Raw genomic sequence first — 12399 nt, 5'->3', positions numbered from 1 at the left:
TCCAGTGAACATGATGAAAACAGTTCTAATTGTTTCTCTGATAACAAACAGCAACAGAAGGTCCTAGGAACCTCTGCCTTCTCAGAAGAAGTCACTTCTTAAAACTTGCTCGTTTTCTTATTTCTTTAGGTTTTGGAGGCCTCAAAATAAATGTCTGAGATGAAAACACTAAATTTAGCAAGTTGTTCAGTTGCTCAGTCGAGTCTGACTCTTTTGCGACCCCATGGACTGGAGCGCACCAGGCTCCTCTGTCCATGGGATTTCCCAGGCAAGAATACTGGAGGAGGTTGCCATTCCCTTTTCCAAGGGATATTCCCAACCCAGGGATAGAACTGGAGTCTCCTGCATCTCCTGCATTGGCAGGTGGATTCTTTACTTCTGAGCCACCAGGGAAGCCCAAATACGGGAAAGGACAGTCTACATTCATTAAGAGCTTCTACATGGGTTCCCTGTCACACAACAGCCTCTCCTTCTGGTTCTCAGTCCACCTTTTATGACTTCATCACTGTCTCACTGCCATTTAAAGCAACAGCGTGCACTTTCAAAGATTACTGACTACAAAAATGTTTCTCTCTCTCTCTCTTTTTTCAAACCAGAAACAGAACATAAGCCTACACTGAACTCTCCAAAACAGAAACAATCAGTGAGAAGGAAAGTAAAAAAGAAACAAATATAAATACCATCAGGGGAAAAAAGTCTTCAGCATGTCTTGTGCTCCAAGAAGCTTAGGACAGGGCTTCGTGGTCAGCCACAGGCAGCAAAGCAGCTCTGCTGTAACAAAATCCTAACCTGTCCAGGAAGGGGATTGCTGGCATTTACAGTGATTTTACTGAATCTAATGCAGGAGCCACAGGAGACTTGGGTTTGATCCTTGGGTCAGGAAGATCCCTTGGAGAAGGAAATGGTAACCATTCCAGTATTCTTGCCTGAAGAATCCCAAAGACAGAGAATCCTGGTGGGTTACAGTCCATAGGGTTGCAGAGTCCGACAAGACTAAAATGACTTGGCACATTGACTCTGTTACCACTCACAGTGCTCCACCTCAAAAATGTGTGATATTGTTTATTCCTGGTAGTAGTAAGGGTCTGCTAGGAATAGCCTCCTTCTCTGAGCTGGTTAGGTTCGCCTAATCATGAGCAAGCATTGCATTATTTATGAAACAAAGCTGAATTTCATAAAAATAATTCTTTAAGAGGGCCAAGAAAAAAAAGTCACTTTTAATTTTGATGTTTATATAGATGTAGACATTTTCTTAAAACATATTCTGCTCTTGTTTACAGAAGATCTATGCAAGGACAAAACTTATTTTGTGTGTTTACTTTTTAAATTAACTTGTGTTTAAATGAACTCAGGTCTAATTCAATCCTGAGGTCTCCAGAAGGGGAATGCTCCATCAATTGTCAGAATAAATGAAGTGTGCCTTGACTTTGACGACTACAGGTATGTTTTACCAAAGTTCTGGTAGTGATTATTCCCTTCCCCAGCAAAACAATCTCTACGAAAGCTCCACTGAACTGGAGGAGAGTGGTGATTTTCTTTTCAAACACATTTTTAAAAAACCAGTGTGAACAGCCACTAGTATAAGGAAGTGTATTCTTTCTTTTTAAAAAAAGAAATCTAGATATAGAAATACAATTCTACGAGCTGAAGAGAATATCGTTTCAAAACTGGCTGATTTACATTCTTGATAAGCACACATCCATTTGAGCATTGAAGTGCTTGTTACTTTTTATCTGGTAGCCTTTCCTTAAGCAGAATTAATAAGGCAGGTAGTTAAGGACACTATTATTATTCCCTTTCATTCCCAGTCACCTTATCTCTGAAGAATAAACATCAACATGTTAACAGGAACCACTGAGGTAGCAGCTGCCTAAGTGGCAAACAGAAAGCAGGAACAGAAGAAAATGGGCCCCAAACACTGAGCATGTATTAATGATACTTTACATTTTAGAGCGCTTTCTCATACACTGTCTAACTTAATTCTAATTCTTCAAGTAGAATTATTGTACTGTTTTACAGTTGTAGAAAGGGAGGGTGGGGAAATTAAAAAATAAATTACTTTCTTCAAAAAAGAAATATCTCAGAAGCAGTTGTGTTAAGTGTTGAAAGTCAGATAATTCCAGTAAATCTATTTATTTTCCCAAACAATCCATGAGTCATTCAACCTTCAGTAAAGAAATATACTGCTACCAATTAGAGCTTTCACTTAGAAGAATTTCCCCTTGTATCCTTGGGCCAATTCATTCAGCTATGATCTTATAGGAACTACTCAGTGACAGAAGCAAAATAAAGTCAATACTCAGGAAACGTGGCTGAGGTTCTCCTTCCCTGGGAAAACTTGTCTTCTGCCATACAAAATACTTATGTTATCTCTGCAAAGCACAGTATTATGGGAAGTTATTTGGAACCAACAATATTAAGTAAGTATGTAAGGCAGTGGGGCTTCCCTGGTGGCTCAGATGGTAAAGAATCTGCCTGCAATGCAGGAGACCCTGGGTCAGGAAGATCCTCTGGAGAAGGGAATGGCAATCCACTGCAGTATTCTTGTCTGGAAAATTCCATGGACAGAGAAGCCTGGTGGGCTCCAGTCCATGGGGTCACAAAGAGTCAGATATGACTGAACGACTAACATTGTGGTTTACTGTGTGATATGAGGCACAGATACATGCTCACAGATCTACTGGTCTCAAGCTTCAATCTCAACTAAAGATCTATGAAGATAAAATGTATATGATTCTAGTTTAGTTTTCAAAAGTTAAGAATGATGTTCCTTTTTTACTGTTTGAGAAACTTCTAAGGCATTTCATTGTTCAAACAAGACTGTATCGTGTGCTCCAGTTTGCAGTTTCCTTTTGGAATATACACACCCTGATTTGTCTGATTTTCATTCCACACATTAATTTATTTGAGGTTAAGTATGCTAAGGTCAGATGTTTATTTTCTATTTCCTACTGAAGGGGAAAAAAAAAAAAAAGGACCCGAAAGAAAAACATGACTGGGAAAAAATTCAATCATGAGACCTAAAGTTCACTGAACTAAAAAGTACACAAAGTAAGCTTTATTTCAGGAGTCCACAGCAGCAGCATATTTTTAGTCACATTAGTTCCTGGCATTTCTCAAGTGTCTGGTTCCTTCATGCTATAAAATATGAATCATCAGGTCATTAAATTGTGCCAGAATGACATTGATCATCTACCAGTCTGCTTCTTTAATTGTATGAAGTCACCATTGACACCCAGAAGTAAGTCTTGCCACTTTCTTTTGGTTCTGTACTTCTTCCCATTCATTAGATAGCCTTGGGGAAATAAAAACCTCAAATGCAATTTAGGGAAACAGGACTCACTCTTCAGTGAGGAGCCAACTAAATGATCTGACCTCTCACAATGGATGACCTCCAGTCAGGATTCAGCAGGACTTCGCCCATCTGACTTTTCCAGACAATTTAGAGTAAAACCATGCCCTCAGGAAATGACTCATTTTAAGTGACTAAATTTTCCTGATTCCCAGGAATTTTCCTCAGGAGGCTGGGAAATGCATTGATTTAAAGACTTCTCTGCTCTTTTAAACAGAAAGTGGTCAATGCAATTTAACTTTTCTCAAGGGCTTGGGGTGACCAACTTTGGTTTTCTGTGGCAGAAGTACAGGAAATTATTTTGGTGGAGTGGAAAAATAACTGCACTTGGGAGTCAGAAGCCTTGGGGAATTTTCTTGCTGGGTGATTTTGAACTCACACCTGTGCTTTAGTTGCTCTCTCTGTAACAATAAGGTCCATAACATATTAACCTGTGTGACCAAAAAGGATGGTGGGTATAAGATGCCTACCATCATCGCTGGTACATTCCACTCATCTGATGCTCTGGGGTTGGCTGCAGAACCTCTGGGGGGCTGCGCTTGGCTCCCTCCACAGCCCTAATGAACCCACGGCAGGCTGAAACTGCCACTTTTCTTTCATGTGTATTTCTCATCCTCCAAAAAATCATTCTTCTCACTGCTGTCAAAGGTATCTGACTTGCTTCCATCAGTCAAAATAACATCCATTATTTTTTCACCACTAACCCAGTGAATGCTCAAGTCTTCTCATATCCATCTGTTTCTCCCACATCATGGGTTTTCAGATGTGAAGGACACTTGGCCCACTCCATTTTAAGAATGTAGGACGGTTCCTTGTCAAGCACTCACTCCAACAGAGCCTGTCAATCTTTCATCATCTGAAATAAATGATGCCCACAGGCACTAGGGTAATTTCCTCCAAACATTTCTGACACGCTCAACATCAAATGGGATTCTAGACACGCACAATTTTAAGAGTTACACCCAAGATTACAAGGAGGTTCAAAGTCCTATATGACAGATCAGTGAGCTCGTAGAATCCTTCTTGTAATAACACTTTGCAGCATGTGTAGCACTCTGGCTGTTAGACTGACAGGCAAAAAAAAAAAAAAGACGGTGGGCAGGAGTGTGTCCAATGTTACAGTTAATAGTGCCAGCCTAGGAGGTCATGAGTGGGAGGGAAAGGAGTGTATATCCTGAAGATTCACCTCAGGAATTGGGGGTCACTACTGGCATATAGTTTCCCAAGCGGTGCTAATGGTAGAGAATCTGCCTGCCAATGCAAGAGACACAAGAGATGAGGGTTCAATCCCTGGGTTGGGAAGATCCTCTGGAGAAGAAAGTGGCAACCCACTTCAGTATTCTTGCTTGAAAATTCCATGGACAGAGGAGCCTGGTGGGCTATAGTTCATGAGGTTGCAAAGAGTCAGACATGACTGAGTGACTGAGCAGACACACACACACACACACACACACACACACACTGGCATATAATGGTCAGCAGCTCAGTTTAGTTCAGTCGCTCAGTCGTGTCCAACTCTTCGACACCCCATGAACCGCAGCACGCCAGGCCTCATTGTCCATCACCAACTCCCAGAGTTCACCAAAGCCCATGTCCATTGATTCGGTGATGCCATCCAATCATCTCATCCTCTGTCATCCCCTTTTCCTCCTGCCCTCAATCTTTCCCAGCATCAGGGTCTTTTCAAATGAGTCAGCTCTTCGCATCAGGTGGCCAAAGTGTTGGAGTTTCAGCTTCAACATCAGTCCTTCCAATGAATATTCAGGACTGATCTCCTTTAGGACGGACTGGTTGGATCTCCTTGCAGTCCAAGGGACTCTCACGAGTCTTCTCCAACACCACAGTTCAAAAGCATTCATTTTTCGGCCCTCAGCTTTCTTTACAGTCCAACTCTCACATCCATACATGACCACAGGAAAAACCATAGCCTTGACTAGACAGACCTTTGTTGACAAAGTAATGCCTCTGCTTTTCAATATGCTGTCTAGGTTGGTCATAACTTTCCTTCCAAGGAATAAGCATCTTTTAATTTCATGGCTGCAATCACCATCTGCAGTGATTTTGGAGCCCAGAAAAATAAAGTCAGCCACTGTTTCCACTGTTTCCCCACCTATTTCCCATGAAGTGATGGAACCAGATGCCATGATCTTAGTTTTCTGAATGTTGAGCTTTAAGCCAACTTTTTCACTCTCCTCTTTCACTTTCATCAAGAGGCTCTTTAGTTCTTCTTCTCTTTCTGCCATAAGGGTGGTGTCATCTGCATATCTGAGGTTATTGATATTTCTCCCAGCAGTCTTTATTCCAGCCTGTACTTCTTCCAGCCCAGTGTTTCGCATGATGTACTCTGCATATAAGTTAAATAAGCAGGGTGACAATAGCTAGTGGTGTTAAAAGTGTATAAGTGTATTAGAGCTTGAAACCTGCAGTGGAGGAAAACAAAGTGAAGCAGAAGAATAGGGTATGCTGGGGTTGGCTGGGAGACCAGGGATAGACTCATGGACAAGATGAGGTTACCTAAGGCACCCTGAAGGGAGGGAGGCAGCCATTTACAGAAGGGGGAAAGTGTCTTGGGAAGAAGGAAGGACAAATGCAGAGTCCCTGTAATAGATGTGAATGAAAAAATACTGACCATCGTATCAGCAAACAAACAGTGTTGCAGCCATCACATAATCACATTACAGCTGCCCAGATGGTGAGCCCTGCGGGCCTCAGGATAGAAACCAGATGCCCACCATCCTTCAGCCAGCAGCTGCAGCCACCTCTGATGGTGCACCCTGGGGAGACTCAGGATGAGACAGCACATGATACTGGCCCCAGATAGCTGAGGTACACATCAAAGGAATGGTTTTCAGTGCACCCAGACTCTTGCATCTTCCCCTACATTAAAAAACACTTAAGTTCCTTAAGATATCTGATTTTCTTTAATAAACAGTAATCTTTTGTTGCTCCAATTACCTGGTCTTTGTTGCAAAAACTCTTATATATCCTCAACCCCCATTTGCTTCTTCAGAGTAGTCTCTCAGACTTATCTGAAATGCTGTGTCCTGGGCCATCTGCCAAATAAAACATAATGCTCTACTTTCAGGTCACGCATTTTTTTTTTTTCTCTCCAACTGATATAGGAATGTGGCAACTGCTGTCCAGCGTTCCTGGAGCTGATGGCGATAGGTGCAATAGGAGGTGAGGTCTGAGTGGCAGAGGTCAAACAGTGCATGACATGGAGACCACTGCAGGGCCCTTGATTCTTGATGGAAGCAAGCAGAATGTTCTGAGCCCAGTACTGCTAATGAACTCCCCTGGGCTGCTGGGTTAAGAACAGATGGCAGGAGGGCAGAAGGGAGAAGTGAAAATGTGGAGACCAGAGAACACTGAAGCAATCCAGGTGAGAGAAGATGGGCAGTGGAGGCAGAGAGAAGGGGTCTGATTTAGGATGTTTTAATAACATTTACTGAGTTTAGCATGGCCAGGTATTTAGATACTGTTTTACACCTTGTTTGTGAATTATCTTCTAATATTCCAGCCCTATGAGGTAGGTTGGAGAAGTAACTGGCAACCCACTCCAGTATTCTAGCCTGGAGAATCCCAAGGACAGAGGAGCCTGGCAGGCTGCAGTCCATGGGGTTGCAAAGAGTAGGACATGACTGAGCGACTAACACTAACACTATTAAGTAGATAACACCACTATTCTCATTTTAACAGAAAATCTAAATGATATTCTGTTCAGTTCAGTTCAGTTCAGTCACTCAGTTGTATCTGACTCTTTGTAATCCCATGGACTACAGCATGCCAGGCCTCCCTGTCAATCACCAGCTCCCAGAGCCTACCCAAACTCATGTCCACTGAGTTGGTGATGCCATCCAACCATCTCATCCTCTGTCATCCCCTTCTCCCCCACCCAATCCCCCTGCCCTCGCCACCTTCAATCTTTCCCAGCATCAGAGTCTTTTCAAATGAGTCAGTTCTTCGCATCAGGTGGCCAAAGTATTGGAGTTTCAGCTGCAGCATCAGTCCTTCCAATGAACACCCAGGACTGATTTTCTTTAGGATGGACTGGTTGGATCTCCTTGCAGTCCAAGGGACTCTCAAGAGTCTTTTCCAACACCACAGTTCAAAAGCATCAGTTCTTTGGTGCTTGCATCACTGACTTGATGGACTCCGGGAGTTGGTGATGGACAGGGAGGCCTGGCGTGCTGCAATACACTGGGTCGCAAAGAGTGGGACACGACTGAGCGACTGAACTGAACTGAAGTGAATTGCCTAGCACCAGTGATTGGTTGATAAGGGGGTATAAATGTTCCATTCCTTTCATGACAACTCTGAGGATGCCCAGCTCCCGAGCACTCTAAGGGCTCCTCTGATCCCCTGGGAGTACACTGCATCTCAGCTTCTCCCTCTGCCCATCTTGTTTCTTTGGCCAGCATTAATGATCTTCCTGTTTGTTAATCTCTGCCTTGGATTCTGTTTCCTGGGGAACTACAGTGAGGTTTTGAAGTGACATGGTGGTTTAAGGCAGAAAAGAAGAGAGCAAATGTTTTTTAATATAAATTATAGAACATTCATGCTGAAATGTAGTCCATAAGTATGATCACAATATGACTAAAATTCTGGCTTTCTAAATGAAATGTATAATGTCTTGGATTTAATGAATAAAATTGTTAAACTTAATTAACACAAAATACATGTGGTAAGAATATAATTTCAACAAAAAGGAAAAATAATTTCTATTGTCCTACTGGAAAGCATATTTAGACTTTTATAAATGAAAATGACACACCAGCAGAAGAATCCATCTCCACTTGTTAAACTAGGTTAACAAATGGTATCGCAATTTTTATTCTTTCCAGAAATACATGGCAGCTGGTAGTTAATGCCACCTGTAGTCATGCGAGTTATTTTAAATGCTCATTCAAAAATAGCCTGGGTAAATAAAGGCTTTTAAGTAATCATTAAATCCTGATTTTTAAAAAATGTTCAAACTCTACCAGTTTTATAGACAACACTTTTCAAAGGAATTATAATAATCTTATTAATAGACTCAGGACATCAATGAACAGTGGGTTAATTAGACATAGACTTCTTTACAGTCTAATGATGTGGCTTTCTTCAATAATCACTGTCTTACGATTTCCTTTTTTCCACATACACTTATTACAATCTCATGGAGTCTCTCTGCAGACTTCCGGTTATCTACATATGAGGGAATACAAAGAATGATAGCAGTGGGAACTGTTCTTATGACAAGTCTCTATTTTATGCATTAAAAAAAATCCCAGTCAGAAAAATTTTAGCTTCTCCTTTCCCATGTGTTAGCCAATTATATATCAGTTGAATATTTCTTTTGTACAAGAGTTTTAAAAGCACATTCCTTTCCTTTTAATTATGCCTGGTTAGGGACTTCAAACCCTGCCTCCCCTCCCGCCCCCCCCCCCCACTAACAGCTTCCCTCCTCTTCAGATTTTCTATTTAAAAGATCAACAATAGATATGTTAAGAGTGGACAAGTCCTCTCTAAGGAGCCATGGTGACCCAAAGACACTTGAGAGATCCCTCAGGTCAGGGACCTCTGAGTAATGCATCTCCTACTCAATATAACTTACAGGAGGGTGACTTCTTAGACTATGTCTGTGAATTTCATGTGAAACCATAACTGTGAAAAGAAAATAGTTATCTGGGTGGCTGAGGATTACAGCCTTTTTATATGTGGCTGATATCCAACTACCTGGAATGCATCAGCCAGTCTGGGTGTGGCAGGGGCTTACTGTCAGGGGCTGGAAGGAAGAGGACATCTAAGTGAACAAATGTTCAGAGGAACATGGAGTGATTCCTCCTGACATCAGAGAGACTTTTTTGATCCACTCGAATAAAGGTGAACTCTATTCTCATTGCCAGCTTCAGGGTTCTTAATGCCTAGCCCATATTAGCCAATCAGTAATTGATTTTTGTAGGGAATCTATACTTAAGATGAAAAATAATTTCCATGAGACTTCTAATGAAGACTCTTTTAAAACAGACATGTAAATGTGTCATCAGATTTCCAGATGTTCTCTCTTCTCTGTAAAGCATTTTGGGGGATACATACAACTTAGTAAACCCTCTCTGTAAGTCTGGGCCCTTTTGTTCCTGTAAGTTATGCTGCTTGAGTCAGTTGTGTTTATTAACAAATTTATTCCAGTTTATTGCAATTTCATGATATAATGAAATATCTTGCAAACTGATAAAATATAAATGTGAAAAAGAGAGTTGTAATTTTTATGAAAACTAAAAAAAAACTCAAAGAAGGGAAGTTGCTCAAAAATTGCTGTTGAATTCAATATAAGATTAATTGTAAAAGACTGGAAAAGAAAAATCAGAAGTCTCAGTCTTTACATTTTTAGTCCACTTTAAAGTATCAAAACTCATCACCACAGAAATGAATTATGTATGTGTTTTTTGCCAATTCTAATCAGCAGACTCTTACTCAAAGAAAAAGACTTGGTATGACATTAAGAGAATTGGTAAATGGGGGTACCTGTGAAACTTTAGGGTACAATAAAACATTTTAGTGTGCATTATTTATTTTGTGATTCTTCACTTTAAACTGACTTTTTAAACTAATCAAGAAGCCACTGGCCAACTATACATACAGTATTAACTGCACTTTATTTGGGAAGTGCCACTCTTGCTCCTTTTGGGCTTACCAAGTGAATCATTTCATGAGAGGTTTTGTACAGGAAGAGCTTAATGGTTGGGTGGTCTTTGGACTTTCTACTCCCATCATATGAGGTGAAATGGTAGGAACCTTCTGCAGAGTAACTCAATGGTCAAAAACTTTTGAAGGAAAATGGCAGCTTCACCACCAGTATTCTGATTTTCCAGTGTACAGAATCCCAACCTTTATAACACCCCAATAAACACAACAGCCACCCCAACAGCAAAGGAAAACTTACACCTGTCTTTGTGGAGGATTTAAGGAAATGGTTCTGACAATTTCCTTTGATGATTTGAGTCTTAATCTGAATCTATGACCTCGGCTGCGGCATTATCTAAGGGCGACCTCCCTTGCAATACAGAAATGTCATAAAAGAGGTACACCAAAATGAAGTTAATGGTACTTCTACATTGTTTAAAAAACAGAATAAAGTTTAAAAGAAGCACAGTATTCATGCCATATATAATTACCAATTTAATATAGTGTTATTTTGAGAACTATAAGCCAGCCAAAAAGATATAGATACAGATACAAACTTTATGACTAACTTCACCATTGTCTTTGGAATTTATACAGTTATTACAACAGGAATGAATAACTCTGGGGACTGACTTCAGATAACACCACATTTAATCCTGCATTTCCCTCATTATTCTCTTTCTTGCTGTGTGCAAATACGGAAAACATCAGAGACAGCAAAGGTGCAGTAGAATGAAACAGTTGGGATAGAGCAGAACCCCAGAGTCTGCAACCTCCACAAAGAGTTACATTAAAGGAAGGATAGTCTTCCAGTCACCGGGGATAAATAATCACCAAAATGATGAATAGTCATAGTATCTTCCTTTTTTTAACATAAAGAGTGACAATTTACTAAAAAAAAAAACCCACATCCACTGAAAATTCACATAGAGGTATCCACACAAAAATAATAATAATTTAAATCAAAAGTATTTTGAGCCTGGTGGGGAGAGGATGAATTACTTCACTAATTACTCTGCAGTATATTTTTAGCTTTAATTATTTTTACCGCATTTCTCAAAGGACATGTTTCTTCCTGAAGCACAGTTGTTGAAGCAAACATTTATCTTTATTGTTTCATAGGAAACAGGCGGAAGTCCCAACCAGCTACTGCGATTCTATAAAATCAGCTACAGGAGAATTTTGCTTAATTTATACTTTTGCCCCAAGCTGTGCCTTAGGATCTGCCTTATTTTTTTGTTTGAACTTGACAGAAAATAGTGTGTTAGAATGAAAGAAACTTAAAGAGATACGGGTACATTTCCCTTCCACCAATATTTTTCAGGCAAACTTACTGCTCTTCTCTTCCCTTTAAGAATGCCACCTGAAATCATGGCACACTAATTAATTATTGAAGATAAAACATAATTTATTGGCTTCAATGTCCGTTCAAAGAACATGCCTTTTTAAAAAAAATGACACTTCCTCAATTCAAAAATAATGCGTGTTCATTGTAAAACTTCTGGAACACAAAGGAAAGAATAAAGAAAGAAATTAAACCATAATCTCACTAACCAGAGATAAGCAGTGTAAACATTTGGATAAATTGGCTTGCAGTGAAAAAAATATAATTCCTTATTAAATCTTTCAAAATGCTTTCTATTTCTTAATAAAAACTTCCTTCTCACAATAATGAGCTTTGTTGCAATTATTCCTCTGGGGCTCATATTTCTTGAAATCTTTGGGAAAGAGAACTTGATGTGAATAGCTTAAAATTTTTCCCATATTGGATATTAAATAACAAGTCCTAAAGTCTAAAAGATTTTGCTTGATGACCAAATATACTTATGTAGAACACTATTCAAAAGATAACTTTAAAAAATTAGGTCAGTTACTTTAAGAATGACAATTTCAAACTAAACCTTGAGACAATCCAAGAAGGGTGTTCAGTGAAATGCGTGCTTTGTTTGGTACACATATTTTAGAGCATGTCCCAAAGTGGAGCAGCATCAGAAAATTCAACCAAATGTGGGACACACTGTAGAGGCATGGAAACCTCTTGAGAACACTTCTGTGAGCTCACATGGGGAGATTCTGAGGCTGTGTTTAGTTATCAGGTCTTCACTCCTTCCAGGTTAAACACATTTATTATCTGAGATCTTCTAGGGCAGACCTTCTTTTTTGCGGGGAGGGGAAAAACCACCTTGCAAATCACAGTTGCAGTTGGGGCAACTAAAAGCAATACAGATGGCTGCTGATCATGCAGAACTTAAATCTGAATCTAAAATCGCCTCTGGGGCTTCCCAGGTGGTGCAGTGGTAGAGATGCCTGCCAACACAGGAGATGCAAGAGACACAATCTCGATCCCTGGGTTGGGACAATCTCCTGCAGGAGGAAATGGC

At 40.2% G+C, this 12399-nt stretch overlaps 1 protein-coding gene across 8 annotated transcripts in view; it reads right to left on the bottom strand.

Moving 5' to 3' along the window:
- The window catches only part of TMTC1 (transmembrane O-mannosyltransferase targeting cadherins 1), a 315289-nt gene that overhangs the window by 69105 nt on the left and 233785 nt on the right, over positions 1-12399 (bottom strand). The window lies entirely within an intron of this gene.

Source organism: Bos grunniens, chromosome 5 (genome assembly GCF_055505025.1).
Source record: "Bos grunniens cultivar Pamir isolate PY7600 chromosome 5, Bosgru_T2T1.0, whole genome shotgun sequence".
Classification (NCBI taxonomy): domain Eukaryota; kingdom Metazoa; phylum Chordata; class Mammalia; order Artiodactyla; family Bovidae; genus Bos; species Bos grunniens.
The sequence above is the reverse complement of the archived record's forward strand: the minus strand, read 5'-3'. Positions and strand labels throughout refer to the sequence as shown.